At 36.8% G+C, this 18,071-nt stretch overlaps 2 long non-coding RNA genes across 2 annotated transcripts; both read right to left on the bottom strand.

Moving 5' to 3' along the window:
* Window positions 1–8,950: 8,950 nt before the first annotated feature.
* On the bottom strand, window positions 8,951–10,173 carry LOC110922181. Its single transcript, XR_002582942.2, has 2 exons — window positions 9,706–10,173; window positions 8,951–9,316 (listed from the first exon to the last, which is right to left on the bottom strand). It is a non-coding gene; the product is annotated as an uncharacterized LOC110922181 (long non-coding RNA).
* Window positions 10,174–16,764: 6,591 nt separating this feature from the next.
* Window positions 16,765–17,677, bottom strand: LOC110923884. The gene is made up of 2 exons (XR_002584250.2): window positions 17,503–17,677; window positions 16,765–17,083 (listed from the first exon to the last, which is right to left on the bottom strand). It is a non-coding gene; the product is annotated as an uncharacterized LOC110923884 (long non-coding RNA).
* Between the last annotated feature and the right edge of the window lie 394 nt (window positions 17,678–18,071).

Raw genomic sequence — 18,071 nt, 5'->3', positions numbered from 1 at the left:
TTCCCCGGTCCGAAATGACATGCCCCAAAACAATACCCTCTTGAACCATAAAATGGCTCTTTTCCCAACTTAGTACCAAGTTTGTCTCAACACACCTTTTTAAAACTTTTTCTAATTCATTAAGACACGAGTCAAAACTTGGACCAAAAATGGAAAAATCATCCATAAACACTTCAAGAGATTCCCCGACCATGTCCGAAAATATACTCATCATACATCTTTGGAACGTGGCGGGGGCATTACATAGTCCAAATGGCATTCGCCGAAAAGCGAATGTACCATATGGACATGTAAACGTGGTTTTGTGTTGGTCGTCCGGGTGAATAGCAATTTGGTTATATCCCGAGTACCCATCCAAAAAACAATAATATTTTTGACCGGAAAGTTTCTCAATTATTTGGTCAATGAAGGGTAACGGGAAATGGTCTTTTGAGGTAGCCGCGTTTAATTTTCTATAATCAATACAAACTCGCCACCCGGTTACCGGGCGGGTGGCGATTTGCTCACCTTGTTCATCTTTCACTACTTGGATGCCGGATTTTTTAGGTACTACCTGAGTTGGACTTACCCACGCACTATCCGAAATGGGATAAATGATCCCCGCATCCAACCACTTGATGACTTCTTTCTTCACCACCTCTCTCAAATTCGGATTTAACCTTCTTTGTGTTTCACGGGTCGGCTTTGCATCCTCACTTGTAATAATCTTGTGCATCACAATGGATGGACTAATGCCTTTTAAATCGGCTATCGTCCACCCAATCGCCGCCTTATGAGCCTTCAACACCCGCATCAATTCTTCCTCTTGAGCTACCTCCAAGTTGGAAGCAATGATCACCGGTAAAGTGTCATTCTCCCCCAAAAATGCATACTTTAGGTGCTTTGGTAGCTCCTTCAACTCCACACTTGGTGGACTTTCCAAGGAAGGCTTGGTGCCCGAATCGATTTCCACCGGTAATGTATCCGTTTGGTAGGTCCATGGTGGACTTCCTTCCTTTACCGCGAGGGCTTCTTGCTCTTTCTCTTCTACCTCTAACTCACATGTGTGAACCTGCAAAGACATATCACAAACACAAGAACCCAAAATTTCTTCTTCGAACTCCTTCGGGTCACAACCATCTATGAAATCTGCTAAGAAACACTCATCACCATACACATTAGTACCGTTAGTAAAAACATTTAACCTCATTTTTCTATTACCGAATGTCATGTCAACTGTGCCATAACGACAATCAATAATAGCATGTGCGGTGTTCAAAAATGGCCGACCCAAAATAACATTTTGTTGTTGTATTGGGTCCGCGATGAGTAATCTAGCACAAGGAAATCAACGGGATAATAAAATTCATCAACTTTAACTATAACATCCCGTACGATACCCCGGGGAAGTTTATGAGACAAGTCGGCTAATACAACCGTTGTCTCAACCCGCTTCAATGGACCAAAATCGCATTGGTCATATAACCCCCCCGGTAGGATACTTACTCTGGCTCCAAGATCCAATAACGCCCTTGTGGTTTGAAAATTCCCAACTTGAATATTTATTAGAGGCGTTCCCGGATCTTGTAACTTAGGAGGAAGGTCCCCTTTCAATACCGCACTTACCCGCTCCGTCAAGTCTACCAATTTAGGCACTTTTTGTTGCCTCTTTTGAGTACACAATTCTTTTAGAAACTTGGCATAAGCGGGCACCTGTTTAATAGCTTCAAGTAAAGGAAGATTAATTTTAACCTGTTTGAAGACCTCCCACATTTCCTCTTTTTGAGGACCCCGTTTTGAAATAAAATTTTTTCTACCCGGATCTAATAAAGCCGAAGGAAACGGTACTTCACTAGGCCCCTCACCCTCATTTACTTTTTCTTTTTCTTTAATAATTTCGGGTTTTTCAAAATTGGGTTTTTTAGAAGAAATAATGGGTGGTTCATTTTCTTCCTCACTTTCTTGACCCGTTATATCCTCAACCACCCCATCAACCAAATCCGGTGAAGGATTGGTTTTGTACTCTTTCCCACTTCTCAAAACACTTACATGATGGATATTGACATTGTTACCTCTTGACGTACCATGGGATGGATTTACCTTAGTGTCGCTTGGTAATTGACCTTTGCTTTTCTTCAATTCGGACACTTCGGTGGCAAGTTGACCCATTTGAGTGGTCAAAGTTTGGATTGCTTTGTCTCGCGCCTCATCCTTTTGTATGCGAGCGTCATCCATTTGGTTCCTCTTTTGCATCTCCGCTTGCATACTCTTCAACATTTCCATCATTTCGTTACCACCCGAAGACCCCCCTTGTTCTTGACCCGTTCGATATTGCCTTTGGTATCCTTGGTTGTTCCCACCTTGATATCCACTTTGATTATTGTAAGGTTGGCGCGAACCATAATTCCCTTGGCTACCTTGAAAGTTCGGGTTTGATTGATTCGAAGGGTTCCCATAACGAAAATTCGGGTGGTTTCTCAACCCGGGGTGATAAGTGTTAGAATTCATATTGAAATTTCTACCACCCCCTCCTTGACCTTGAACGGCATGAACTTCTTCAAATTGCCCTTCCACCACTCCTTGGCAATTTTCCGCCGCATGACCTATTTCATTACACAATGCACAAACATCATAAATTTTATTAGAAGTTTGTAGGTTACCATCATCAACCGCATGCACTTGTGTTCGGGTAACGGCCGGCCGTGCTCTCCTTGAAGCTTGAGCCTTTCTCTTTGAGGTGATCGCCATTTGTTCCAAAAATTCCCAATCCTCATGCTCATAGTTTGTGCCAAATGTCCCATTTGTAATGGACATCAAATCTCGTGCATCTTCGGCACACAACACTTCATGAAAGGCGTTCATTAACTCCCAAAGCTCAATCCCATGGTGTGGACAATTTTTAATCATCATGTTCAAACGCTCGAAGGCTTCATGGAACATTTCGCCTTGTTGTTGTTGAAAGCTCCTCAACCCTTTTCTCGCATCATTGGTCTTTTGGGCGGTATAAAATTCGTCTAAAAATGTTTGTTGCATCTCCGCCCAAGTATAAATAGATGCCGAAGGCAAAGTGCAAAACCACTTCTTTACCTTGTCCTCCAAAGAAAATTGAAATAATACCAACTTGATATCATCGGCCGAAAATCCTTGACTCCCAAGAGTATTGCAAATTGAGTCATACGCCTCCAAATGGAAATAAGGCTCCTCCGTTGCTAGCCCCTTGTATTTCGGCAAACTTTGTAAAGAATTGGTTCTTACTTCAAAAGTTCTTCCTTGATTGTTATGAGGAATAACCACCGGTGAAGGATTGTGAGTGATCACCGGTCTAAAATGCGCTTCAATACCCCTCGCATTTTCCCTAAGATGCCTCCTTGGCACACCAAATCGACCGCGTGGACGAACTTGACCCATTGGTCTTTGCATGGGCCCTTGTGGTACCATTGGTTGTTGAATTGGCCTTTGAATTTGCGGTTGCACCTGTTGTGGTCGAACTTGTTGCAAAGGAACCGGACGTTGCAATTGCGGCCCTTGTGGCCTTGGCCTAATATGTTGAGGTATGAGTTGTTGTTGTTGTACCCCACCAACATTTGGAATAACTTGCACTTGGCCTTGCATATAACCGTACTCCCCTTGCTCTCCATCACCCTCATAACCGTACCCATCTTCATCATAACCTTCAAATTCCTCATAACCTTCATCATACCCATCTCCTTGAATTCCCGATGATTGCCCAAATGGAATAGTCGAGTATTGGAAACCCGATTGATTTGGTGGTCGATACGGTGTAGCATGGACAATAGACGAAATTGGTGCTATAGTATGGCTCGAATATGACAGACCCGCACCAGGGAAAAAATGGGATAATGGTGGTATAGTAGTGGAAGGGTTAAATGTGACGGTTGGTTCTTCTTGGGTAGTAATGGGCTGTGTGGTGTTGGTTGGTGTAACATTTTGAAGTATGGTGGGTTCGGTAGTATTTGGTGGAATGGTAGTATTTGGTGAGGGTTGAGTGGATGTTGGTATAAATGATGAGGTGGATTCACCCGTAGTGGGTGGTGGTGGTGGTGGATCCATGTATCGAAGTGGTGTAATCGGTGTAATTGGTGTTGTTGGTGAACTGTTGATTGTATTTTCCCTTAGCAAAATTCGGTTTGCTCGCAAAGTTCGCTCGATTTCCGGATCAAACGCCAATGGTGATAGCTTGTGAGAGCTCCTAGTACGCATGCACCTGTCAATACCTGCACACTAACACACCCAGCGTAAACCAGAAAAATAACAAACTCAAAACAAGCACAAAAATAACACATGTTGCGCACTACTCCCCGGCAACGGCGCCAAAATTTGACGTGATGTCGTGGTCACGCAAATTTAATCCCAATAACAACTATGTAGATAGTGGCAAGTGGGTATCGAACACAGGGAGTTTGTGGAAAATGTGTTATTTAGAAGTGTATCTAAGTTAACTAAAATTAAACTAATTGCAAGAAAAAGTAAAATTCAAGAGTTGGTTTGATTTGATTGGTTTTAAAAACTAAGATTAATTAACTAATTTGCGAAATGAGAATTTGGGATGTAAACAATTGAGAGACAAATGACTATCTTGAGTATCCGGTTTGGTTCAACTTTTGTGTCAACATTCAACTAGAAAGAACTACATAGACATAGTTCATGCATAACCAATTGCAGTGATGAAAGGGGACTAAGTACTCAGATTCCGAGAACGTGAGGTTGTCACCCGATGATCAATCAACCCTTACCCAAACCTAACTATACCCATGATATCTCGATTGCCAACGGCACCAAGAACGTATGGTTTCTAATTAGTTTAATATAAAGATCAACAAGTTACTAACAATCAATCATGCATCATAACAATCAATTCAAATGGAAAGGAATTGTTATTCTAGAAATATAAATAAACACAAAAGTTTACCACAACCTTTAACACAAGATAATCATCCAAGAAACTAGCCACTCATGGCTTTAACAAACATAATGCAAGAAATTGAAAAGGAAATAGTGTTCACAAGTGTCACCAACAAAAGCTAGATAAAGATTAGTGAAAGATAGTTCCAAGATGTCTTTCTTTACTCCCAAATGCTCCTTATATCCTCTCCAACTCGTTTTTCCCAAGTAATAACCGAAAACACATGATTAAGCATCATAATGTTCAATAAAAAACCTTTTAAATGCGGAGGTTACATTTTCGGATCAATCGTCGCCGTAAGCTACGCCGTGTGCCGTAGCTTACGGTAGTCAATGTTCCCCGGAAATCAGCATAGCGCCGTATGCTACGGCTCATCGCCGTAGCTTACGGCGATCATCAAACTTTACGGCAATGCTCTCCTGTCTTACGGTGAACAGTTTTGGCAAAGATCAAGGTGCCGTAGCCTACGGCAGTGGCCGTAGGTTACGGTGCTGAGTGGTCTTTTTGCTCTTTTTTACTTCATTTCACTTGATTCCCTCTCATCTTGATTATGCCAACTTCTAATATCCATCCGTGCCTCCTAAAACCCGCATTTTGCACACTTTATCACCTGCATCATCAACATCTTGTGATTACCTAATTCAAGCAAATATCCGGATAAAATGTAGAATGTGCGTTATATTAAGCCTTTTAAGGGTTGTCCTATGGACCACCCGTCAGGGGGGCGCCAGGTAGATATTTGTTTTTACCGGGTAAAAAACATTAGTAACTTTTTTTATGTGTATTTTTTTGTATCAATTGTTGTGCCATGTAGGATGCAGGCCTATAATGTGACGGACAATTATGGCGTTTTGAAAAGATAAATAAATTCAATTTCCCATGTAGTGGCTTTTAATATAATAAATGTTTAGCAATAATGTCTTCGTCTCTTCGTTTTACTGTTTGCAGTTACCGTTTTGTTCAGTTTCATCTGTTAAGGCTGTAACACTTCCCAACTTTTTCAAGGTTTGGCGTTTTGTTTTTTATCACGTTTAGATAAAGATGGCACGTTGTTTTATACATTGTTTTAATGGCGTTTAGTCAATTAGTGTTGTTTTTAAAAATACATTGTTTGACATTTTTTTGGCGTTTTATATAGCAACAACGTGCTTTGGTAGCATCCATTCTCACAGTTTTCATACTATTAGGCGTTTTGGTGTTTGTAGTTTTTGGCGTTTTATAATAAATTTATTTTATTAGTAAGGAATTAGATAATAAACAACAGAGAATTAGATTACAAACAATAGAAAATGAAAAAAAAAATTAAAAATGCTAATCTAATTTCTCATCCAAATCTTCACTGTCATCAGCCTCTTCTTCTTGAATTTCTTTTGGCGCTTTGAACCTTTTTGAATACATTAGCTAGATGCTGATTTTTCTACATAACGCCCGTATTTAGAAGAAGCTTATTTAGTGGCATCCTGTATTTTGGTTTGATATATTCTTGTTTGGTGACATGTTGAAGATCAACGCCTGCTCGAATGCTATTATACTAATGGAGTTCAAAATAGCATTTTTACACTGGTATTGATCCCTTCATGCGATCAATATATACATCAAGAACAAAGCTTACATGATGACATATCAGTGTCATCAGTCTCTTTTTCTTGAATATTTGTCCATCTCATTCAGCAAAAGCTTATAGAGATGCCCACCTCAGAGAAGAATCCTTTCAGTGAAACTTCATTCAGAACAATACTCAATATAGAAGAAACGAGGTTTGCCATCTGTGGTTTTTTTAACAAATTTTTTGGCGTTTTAAAGTGAGTGGTTTATAGGAAACATGGCGTTGTTTTTGGGTGTGATCTATTGATTGTGCAGAGACGTGTCTCTTATAAGATGTTTTTGGCGCATAGTTTAGGCGGGATTTTATTATAATAAATGATATTAATAAAGTAACCGTCTTTTCAGTTACTTTGCGTATTTTACTGTTTTTGTTCAGCTTTTAGTTTTTAGGGTGATAGACGTCCTATCTTCCAAGTTTGGCGTTTTTTAATGGCGTTACGTAGTTTTTGGCGTTTTGTATTTTTAATGTGGTTTAGATAAAGATGGCACTTTGTTCGATTCTCTTGTACCTTGTTTTATACTTTTTTTTTGAGTTTTTAATAATACTTGTCCAAAGTAATTTTATTATAGTTTGGGAGTTTTGGGCGTTTTATGGCATGATGGCGTTTCACAAGCATTTTTTTCTGTGTGGCGTTTTATTATTATTATTTTGTTCTTAGCTGAAAAATACATAACTAACAACTGAAAAAGAAAATAAAGAAAATAGAAACAATTCGTTTTTCAAATTTTCACTGTCACGAGTCTCTTTCTTCTTTGAAACATCTTCACTGGTGGTTTGACTTTGGCATGCTTCACTTTGTTTTTTTGTTGTTGAAGTAGCTTTTTTGTGGTTGTTTGGAAGCACAAAATGACGTGAGTTTTTTGTTTGAAGTTCATCTTTATCTTCATCTTCATCTTCAACCCACTCATCAGTGTCATCCGTCTCTTCATGCCATTCAAATATTCATCAAGAACAAAGCACAAAAAATGACATAAGTCTGACGTTTTCTTGAAGATTTGTCCATCTCATGCAGCAAAATGTTATTGAGTTATACCCCTCAGCTAAGAATGCATTCTGCGAAACTTCGAGTAGAACAATATTGAATATACAAGAAACGATGTTTGCCATTTTTGGCGTTTTACTAAGAAAATAGTGTATCTAAAAGAAACGTCGATTGGAATCTTTGATGTTTGGGTTTTTTGGCGTTTTCTAAGATGATTGGTATATAGTAAAATATGGCGTTTTTGAGTTTGGTGTGTTTGATGTTTGGGTTTTTTGGAGTTTCTAATATGAATGGTATATAGTAGTAAATATGGCGTTTTGGGGTTCGGTGTGTTTTTAACGAATGTCTGGGATGTTGTTTATATAGGATGTTTTTGGCGCATAATGGCGTTTTATTCATGAGTTTGGCGTTTTGGGTAGAGGAGTCTAAAGACCCTTTTACCCTTAATGAAGCGTGTCCACTTAATAGAATTGGTGTTATTTACGAAAACGCCACTGCGCCAATCTAGTCCATAGATTGTTTTGATCGGACGATCCATAACCGTTCTCACTGTTCTCACACTTTTCACTGTTTTCTCTAAGTCCTGACCCAATTTATATATACACGATTAATCAATTTCATCAAGTTTTTGTCTGTAAAATAACAAAATTTCAGTTCATCACTTTTTTGTCTGTATAAACAAACGGTTCACGAACGTAAACAAACACAAACGCATATAATCAAACATAAATGAACATAACTTAACATAAATTAACGAACACCAATTAAAAGCAAACGTGAATATCCAAACATAATCATCATCATAAAACAACTTCAAATGTAAATACATATATTTAAATTACAATCTAAGACAAACTTTAAAACATGTCGAGGCTTAAGACTATCGAGGCTTAACTAATGATTCATATGTTCATTCGTATATTAAATAAACAAACATGAAGCTTCCAGTTTTCTTTCTATATAAACAAAACTGGAGCTTTTAAACCTCTTCTAACTTTCTTTTAATCCCATATACCCAATAAAAATAGTGAAAACCCTAATTCCGGTCGATTATTCTAGTCTGCTTATACAAACAATAATGAAAACCCTCCTAATTTTCTTTTAAACCCCATACCTAATAGTGAAAACCCCTAATTTTCTTTTAAACCCCATACCCAATAGTGAAAACCATAATTCCGCCCGTTGGATTCTTGTTTATATAAACAAAACTGGAGCTTCTGTTTTTCTTTTAAACCCTTCAAAAGTAAGAAATCAGCCAACCAAAACCCCTTCAAAGCCAACCAGTAGTCTTAGTCTTACCGTCGTTCACCTCCTCCGGCCGCCGTTGGTTGTCGTGTGTCGTCCATCTCCTCCGCATTTCTGCTAATCATTCTTTAGTACGTGGTTCTTTATTCTATTAATTAATTCTTTCTTGATTTGTTCCGTATTGTTTGAAAATAAAGTGCGATTCTTTCATCAATTTTTTGTCTGTAAAATAAGAAAATTTCAGTGGATGTCAAACCAAATTAGATGTTTTACATTCTGTTATGTTGCAGCGTTTGGGGGAAAAAGTGAAATGGATTCTGGAGATAGGCTGAGCGGCTTGCCAAGTCATCTTATCCATAAAATCCTCTCCTATCTTGATATCAGTGAGGTTGTTGAAATGAGTGTTTTGTCACGCAGTTGGAGGTCAATCTGGTTAACAATGCCTTATCTCAATTTCTCATATGGGGCCACATTGCTAGAGTTTTCTAAGTGTGTTACCAGTGTATTGTCTAGGAGGGACAATCAAACATCTGTGTATTCGGAAGTCATTTGCCGGGGTTATGCGTTGCAGCACGGTTTCCTTCAATCAGAATGCATGTTGTTGTGTCATTTTTTAAATATGTGGTTATAAACAAACAAAATTATTTTCCTTGTTTAAAAAGGTATGCGACTGTTGCTTTCTGGAGAATCACTCATGGGTTGTCGGTCCCTGACAACCTCATTTATTAGGAATAGTTGTCAAAAGCTATAAAATAGTGATTCCCTTCTTTTTTTTTTTGAATAGTGACATTTAGTGTCACTAGGAGCAAGTGTGGAGCACCTCCAGATCTAAATGGTTTTATGTATCATGCCTTAATATTTAAAGAATTAGTTATTCTTTCCATTTGTTATTTTCGACATGACAAAGGAGAAAATGAAAAATAAGTCCGAACTTCCATGCTAATCGAAAATAAGGGGTACGAAGATTACCGATATGATGTTTACACTCGTTTTCGCGTCATGGTGTATGCATCGGCCTTGAGCTTTTAAACTCGTAAGTCAGGATTTCAAATCTGAAAAACACAGATCTCAGATTTGAGCGCCAACAGATCTAAAAGTGTAAATCTTGAGCTTCATCAGAACAAAACAAATCTGGTAACTTCACCCCAGTAGATCAGATCTTGAAAAACCTTCATGAAAAAATCAGGTCTAGAGATTAATTAGGGAAAAACTGTGATGTGATGATCTAGGTTTTGATACGATGGGCGCCAATGAAGAAACACAGATTCACCGCTGGAGTGGGTTGGACCACTTTCTCTGAGAGGATGGGGAATCACACCTTGTTCTTCCTCTTAAATCTAGATCTGCAATGGAGAAGAAGAAAAGTGGGGATGTAGAGATGGCAGGTAGGGGAAGAATCTCCTATTTAGAGGTTATATCTACAAGTCTTTTGCCCTAATAGTGAGGTGAACACATCTTTATATAGGAGACATGGGCCTCCCTAACCTCAATGGGCCAGGCCCAGTTAGAGGTTATATCTACAAGTCCCCAACCCAAAGTAGTGTAAACTACATCACGTTGGGCCTTGCGGTTGGGTTAGTAAGCAATAATAATAAATATTAATATAAAAAGGCGATAAGTAACGGAGATGTCCGACCGTTCGGGTCAGGTCCAATACCATACCCCATCAAGGGGCTAGCAAGGAGTTTGTGAATCGAACCCTGGAGTATGCATTCTCCCATAGTGTCGAACAACTAACCTGCGCCGGGTTGAGAAAAAAATGGAGTTTCCTATACGTATTTTTTGCTCTTAAGTCCCTTGAACATCTCAATTTGACAATGGAAATCGGCAAACGTTCTTGTTTGTCTAGGTCTATGAGTTCGACCTGGGATCTCCCATCATTAACAAAATTGAATCTTAGTTCTGTAACTTTGTGGGATCAGACAGCTAACCAGTCTACCGGTTTTTTCTCAAATTTCGTGAATATGAGGAATCTCACAATAAAGAGATTCCGCACAAAGGGATCGGCCCGATCGGCTAGCCTCATTATTTCTAACCCTCGACTGACCCATCTGACTCTTTAGTAGCAAACGGGTCGGGTCATGGGTCAAAAGGGTCAATTAAAGAAAGGGTTGTTTTGGTTTGGGTCGAAAGGGGTTCGGGTCAGAACGGGTTTCGGGTCAGAACGGGTTTCGGGTTAGGTCGCTTAGGTCGCTTAAAAATATTTTTTTTAAATAAAAAGATTGTACATTAAGGGGGAAATTTTGTCGGGTTGAAACGGGTCTGAGTTGGTTCGGGTTGAGTACGGGTCAAAAGTTTTTGACACCAATCAATCAATGTTTATTGCTTAGTGAATTGCTGAATTGGCTTAGGCTGAATCCATGGATTATTGCTTGTAATCCATGCTTTTTGACACCACAGTTGATTGGCTTTTGTGAAAACTAATTATTTTGATAAGTAGTATGTTGATGTATGTATTCTTGAATGTAGGTTGGACGACTACTATGCAGTGACGGTTCCAGAAATTTTTTCTACCCGGTTTCTTTTGTTAGATTTTCACTAATTCTCACTATCTTTTTTTAAATCATATAAAATTTCCACTACTTTTTTCATTTTTTTCCAAACCGAGGGGGTTCTCAGGAACCCTCAAAACACCCCTGGATCCGCCACAGCTACTATGAATGCATACACTCATAAGCACAATTGTTTTTATAAGTAGTAACTTAGTCTCTTTGTTTATTTAGCAAAAAGGCATGATTTGACTTTGTGGTCCATAACTTATGCTAAAATGCTCAATATTCTACCAATCAAAAACTCTGTGACCATTCATGTATACATAGGGTTCATATCAGTTTATATTTAAACAATATAGTATGCTTATGACAACTTACAAGGTTAGAAGAAGTCTGGATTTGCAGCCACCTCTGCGAATTAGACACGCTCGCTAAAAAATATAGTATGCTTAGACCATGTAGTGGTAAGTTGGTAAAATGCCCCCACCATGGGGCATTATCCGACACGTGGCATCTTAGTCACACTTGGGCATTATAGCAAAAAGTGACGTAGTGGGGCATTATGCCAATAACCCCCATTCAATCATTTCACAATTAATTTTTTTTAACTTAAATACTTCATTAATTTAAAAAAAAAATTACATTACTTGAAATAAAAAAAAAAACTGTAAAAAAAAACAGAAAATAAAAAAAAAACAGAAAAAAAAACGAAAAAATTAAAATAAAGTTAAAAAAATAACATGATCTAGAGTCCATATTTTTCTCTAATTTTTTGGCGACGCATTTGCGCAAGGATCAACGCATCGCCTTGTAGGTGGTCGATAGGTTTGGAGAAAAACTCAATGTCCTTTTCCATTTGCCTCGCCTCTTGCATCTCGTTAAATTTTTTGGTTTCGGCCACTCGTTCCTTCATAATCTCATCACGTTGGTGGCCGAGGTCGCGAATGTCTTGAAGACGACGGTTCATCTCCTCGAAATCTTCCTTTAACTCGAGATCGGAAGACGACTCGACCGTTTTTTTCCCGGTTCCCTTTCTTCTACCGGTGGGTCGGACCAGCTCTTCTTGAATTCCCTCGTCAACGTCCACCGCCTCATTTAAATCAACATTGCGGGCATCCGATGTCGGAGTTGACGGGTCAACGGAGGATGATGTTTTTGACCTTTTAGCTCGACGTCTACTACTAAACGTCATTGGATTAACTACCGCCCACTTTGGACTTTTTCGTAGTAGCTCCCATAGTACGTGAAAGGGCATTTCGTCCTCTCGAACTCCTCCAAAGTCCTCGTTAGACGTCACTTTCACCGCTCGGGCGAGTATCGTAGTTACGTTGGTAGACTTCTTGGAACGCATGACACTTGTTGTTGATGTCGGTCCATTTGCTAGAAATGGAATCTTTGTCCCGATGTTCGCCTTGACCCCACGTGCTAAAAAATAGTGCACGAACCCTATCCCAAAAAAGGGGACCCGTTTGAAAGTTTGCTACAAATTAAAAAAAAATATATAAGTTGTATGTTAAAAAATAAAGTAACAAAATAATATATATATATATATAAAATAGTTACCGGTTTCTTCGTCCTCTGAAATGTCGAGCCACGCCCGAGTCAACGTGAATTCCTCTTCCTTCGTCCATTTAATGATATTTTTGTACGCCGAGGTTCGTCTTTTTCCTTCTTCTTATGCGACCTTTTGCCGCGTTTTGATTTATCTTGCACCGGTTCGGGTTGCGTCTCCGGCACGACTTCGACATCGGGTTCGGATTCGGGTTGTGACGGTTGAGACCCGCCGGCTTGACCATAGCCGAAAGTGGGAGGCACAAACGGAGGGGCGCCACTCAAGTAAGCCGCGTACGTTAAAAAGCTCGGGTCCATGTCTTGAAGGTTATACAGGTTTTGCGGTTGGGTTGTGTTCGGGTTCGTGGGTCTTGCGGGGACACCAAAAGGGGGTCGGAATGGATGCATGATTGTATAAAAATGTAGGAGAAAGTGGGTGTTTTTTTATAAAAAATAGAAGAAAGTAGGAGATAAAGTGGGGTTTTTATAAAAAATGTGAGAATGTGGGGTGATATATATATATAGTGGGTAATATTTTAAATTAAAAAAAATAAATGCATATTACCGTTTGTCAACGGTATAATTCCCCCCCCCCCCCCCCAATGCAATTTAAGCGTTTTAATTTAAACGCCGGCTTGATTTTTTTTTCGAATATAACGCCCTATAACGCCGGGTGTAGTGGCTTATGGGGCGTTATAGGGCGTTTTTTTTTTTTTAAAAAACTTTTTAAAAAACACGCCCCACTACGGGCGGTCTTATAGTATTTTCAAATCATGTTTTCCATGTTTCATGTCTTCCACCCATGGCCGGCTCAACGTTTCTTGGGACCTAAAGCGAACAATGAAATGGAGACTTTTTTATTATAAGTTTTTTTTGGAGTTTAGCAATTTTTTTTTTGTTTTGTTTTGACAATAGCACTTCTTAAATAACATATCAATACAAAAACATGTGGTTTTCTATTTTTTTTCTTTTAACATATCTTTCCTATTTTAATAATAACCGTTAATATCTATGTTGAATGCCTTAAGGCATATTATTTCTCCCGCTCTATTTTTATCGATATACAGTAGTTCAAGACCAAAATATATATTACATTAAAAGCAAGTTGTTTAAATATAAATATAACTAAATAAATTAGAGAAGAATATTGAAATCTATATATATCTAATCTAATCTAAATATTAAGAGTTAATTACATAGTTAGTCCCTGTGGTTTCCACAAAATAACATACTTAGGTACTAATAGTTTAAAATCACCTTCTAGGGTATTAACTTTTCATTTTGTAACGTTTGGAGGCATTAACTTCTAGGGTATTAACATAGTTAGTCCTTGTGGTTTGCACAAAATAACATACTTAGGTACTAATAGAATGTGATTTTAAACCTATAAATAACGTTAATACCTCCAAACGTTACAAAATGAAAAGTTAATACCCTAGAATGTGATTTTAAACTATTAGTACCTAAATATGTTACTTTGTGCAAACCACAGGGACTGACTATGTAATTAACTCAAATATTAATAAAAGACTACAATTAATGCCACGTGGCAATTTCTCCTTCAATTTCACAATTATACTTTATTTTTATTTAAAAATATTTTATTATCCTTATCCTTATTATTATTATTATTATTATTATTATTATTATTATTATTATTATTATTATTATTATTATTATTATCTATAAATCTCTTAATTTCAATTTTAATATTATATATAAAAAATATTTTGTTATCCTTATCCTTATTATTATTGTTATTATTATTATTATTATTAAATCTTTCAATTTTAATTTTAATAACATACGGAGGAATATTATATTTTTTGTCTTCTTTTTTTTTTCTTTTCTTTTTTGGCATTGTGATTTTTCATTTTATAACAAAACTTTAGTTTTTATAATTTGTGTCACAAAGGTTAAATAATTTTAGTTTGTTTATTAGTTTTTGTTTTACGTTTTTCTTGAATTTATTCGACGTTCATTGCTATTTAGCACAGTGTTTAACATTTGGCCCCTCAGGGTTTTTTTTTTCATTCGTATTTGGTGGTCACATTTGGTCTTTTATGTTTATTTTACTCCCTCCAATTTTTAATACGCATCGTTATAAATTCGACTCCTTCTAGGTTTTACGTCACGTAAGTCACTTTGTGTTGGAAATTCGTGTTTTTTACGCTTTACCCGGTTTTGGTCTTCGTTAGATGCTACTTAGTATGGTTTTACATCCCCATCTCCTCAACGTTGATAGCACGTTTTATGCCCACTGGCCCGCAACGCGGGTAGCTTAAGACTAGTTGTTAAATAAAACTCTAAATATTACTAAATAAATTAGAGCGGAATACTAAAATTAATATATATTGTTAAATAAAACTAAAAAGTATAAACGAAGGAAAAAATATCACTAAATGAACACTTAAAAAAAGAGAGGGATAAATTCAGTAAATTATGTGATTAGTCTAGGGGGAAAAAGGCAAATGTCATATAATTATATCAATGACCTATTCTCACTTTCTTTATTGTCTGGTTCATCTTCTTCAAGCAACTCTTTTAAAAAAAATAGAGGAGCTCATAACAAATTTTTTTTCCTTCTCTTTCTAAGAACATATACTATAGAATCAAATAATATTAGTTATGAAAAAGAATTGATAGCCTATTAAAATTGGGGGCCCTTGAAATTATGAGTCCTAAAGCCCTTGTCTTATTTTGATTATACTAGAGCCGGCTAGTTCCACCGATCGTTAGCCGAACCACAAGTCGTTTTCTTGTTGAAAAGTAGATTTCTAGAACAAAGTATTGTTTTACTGATTTAGTTTGTTTTTATAAATCTGTATGCATTTAACTCATCCTAAACTGTGAATTCTACCTTGCGAACATAAGTCAAAATGCAATTTGTTTTGCCTATTTAGTTGTGTTTTGTTTGGCAAGTTATAATATTAGACACTTACATTCATGAAGAGAAATATAATATTGACTTGCAACCTACAAGAATAAGTGTTCTATTGTTTGTACCAGACTACCAGTTCCATAATAAACCACAAAACTCTACCCAACTCAATACAATCAAACACAACATTTTAGCCAAATAAATAAAAAACAGAGAAGCAAGACTAAATTCACAATTCCAAACATAATTTGTTAAATTAAATCATAAAATAATGACAGAATTCTCAGCCGGAACGACGGTTGACATCCTAAAATTTATAACAGTAACAAAAGAACTAAAATAGAGAATAAAACCTGCAACTTCTCAGCCCCTTAAATCATAAAACTCACGAATCACGATTGAAGATGATTTTAAGATGATTCATAGGTGATTGAATTGTTAATGTTAATTGAAAACTCAGGAATCACGATTGAAAATTAGCGAGATCTTAAAACCTTAGAACGCCTTCAACCCGCCTCTTTTTTTTTATAACCCGTTCCACCCGTTTCTTTTTACATCTAAACCCAACATGACCCGTAAAAACCACTGTGATCAACTCTGTAATTAGTAAACCACTTGGACCAAGTCTACAATTGTGACGCGCACTTTTTCTCATTCGAATTTAAAAGCAATGACATACTAATTTTACCAAAAATTGGGCATGACCCATTCGTAAAATGAGCTGTCCCCTGCTTTTCACAACCAATATTTTGACAAATTTACACCACATTTCAAAAGACGTAATACATACCATCAAAATGAACATAGTTGTACATACGAAAACCATTGAGTTTAAAACACTTACAAATCTAAGATTTTCAAAAGACATAACATATTATAACTTAAGATTTAACTACTAACATAAGCTATTGTAACAAAAATATATTTTGACCATTAACTTCATTACAAAAGTAGCGGAAACGCATGATGGGCATTGGAAGCCTGTTCGATCCGAGCGAAGCTTGACAATTAGACTTGAGATTTTAACTCACGATTTCTTTCCTTTATAACTCAAGATTTTAACTCACGGATTTATAACCATTATGACAAACACAAACTTACTAGTTTACTTGTTACATTAGTACCATCATTCTTACACATGAATATGTTCCAAAATGAACATCATACCATCATTCTCATTCTTACATTCAAATCCTTTTTGACCCGTTCATAAAGGGGCTACGCACATTCTTTCTTTTACATAACATTCTAATATTTCCGACCAATATGAATGAGTCCTACACATGGTTCTCCTCATGTCCAATACAATAACCACACCATATAGTAAAATAAAAGTATAATAAAACCACGAATCGCACAAGTAGCGTACCTCGATCTTGATTCCCTTGTTGCTTCGCTTGACTTGAACTTCCTTCCTTTACACCTATACATAACCATTCATACTTAGAATTTATGTCTTATACTCATTTACATACACCCCTTGATAAGACATCATATAATTTACATCTACTATATAAGCACATTCAAATCACATAAAGTTTTTGACAAACATGGCTGAAATCTTTATTAAGGCATTTCATCAAACACTTGGCGTGCATAACATCAACAAGGCATTTCATCACACTAAGCCATTACAATAATATGCACGTAATTCATTCATGTTCTTCACAATCTTCCTAATTCAAGTGGGTTTATGCTTCAAATCGTTCGATTAACCAGACTCAAACAAATTTCTTGTTCTATTGTGTAATCCTAACTCACAATTACGAAATTATTCACATTACTACAAGATTGGGTTGAAACCCATTTCCACAATTCATCATTTTAAGAAATTCAACTTACCACTTTGATGAACAAGCTTAGATGATTAAGATTTTGAGTTCATGCATCTGATTTAGCTTCTTAAACTCTTCTAATTTTGAGAATTTTGAACAACTAGGGTTGTTGTTCTTGTTCTGGTCGACCTCCAACACACACACACTGAATGTGTGTTATGTTTTAATTAATAATAAAACTTACATTCAATTGTTCAACTTTATTCCCTATTGTTATAGTTTTATTTTATTGATGCACAAATTCTCATTCCTCCTATATTATCATCTCATTATTTAACGTAGTTGTTTAAACATTCTTAGAACTAATTTAAGATAAATAAATAAATTGCATATTTTGGGGTGTTACAACAATATTTGTAAACCATATGGACTAACCAGGCATTTAACTCTATTTAAAAAGAAAACCTCACACTTAGATATTCCAAAAGACCATGTGTAGTAGTAAAGGAAGACCTTTGGGCATTATCCGTCATGTGACGGTCCAGTCAGCAATGGGGCATTATGGGATGTTTTTCTAAAATGAGTGTAGTGGGGATATAGACATTGTGGGACATTATGTTAAAAAGGGTTTAAAGA

This window comes from Helianthus annuus, chromosome 17 (genome assembly GCF_002127325.2).
Source record: "Helianthus annuus cultivar XRQ/B chromosome 17, HanXRQr2.0-SUNRISE, whole genome shotgun sequence".
Lineage (NCBI taxonomy): Eukaryota > Viridiplantae > Streptophyta > Magnoliopsida > Asterales > Asteraceae > Helianthus > Helianthus annuus.
This window is presented reverse-complemented; position numbering and strand designations above follow the sequence as displayed.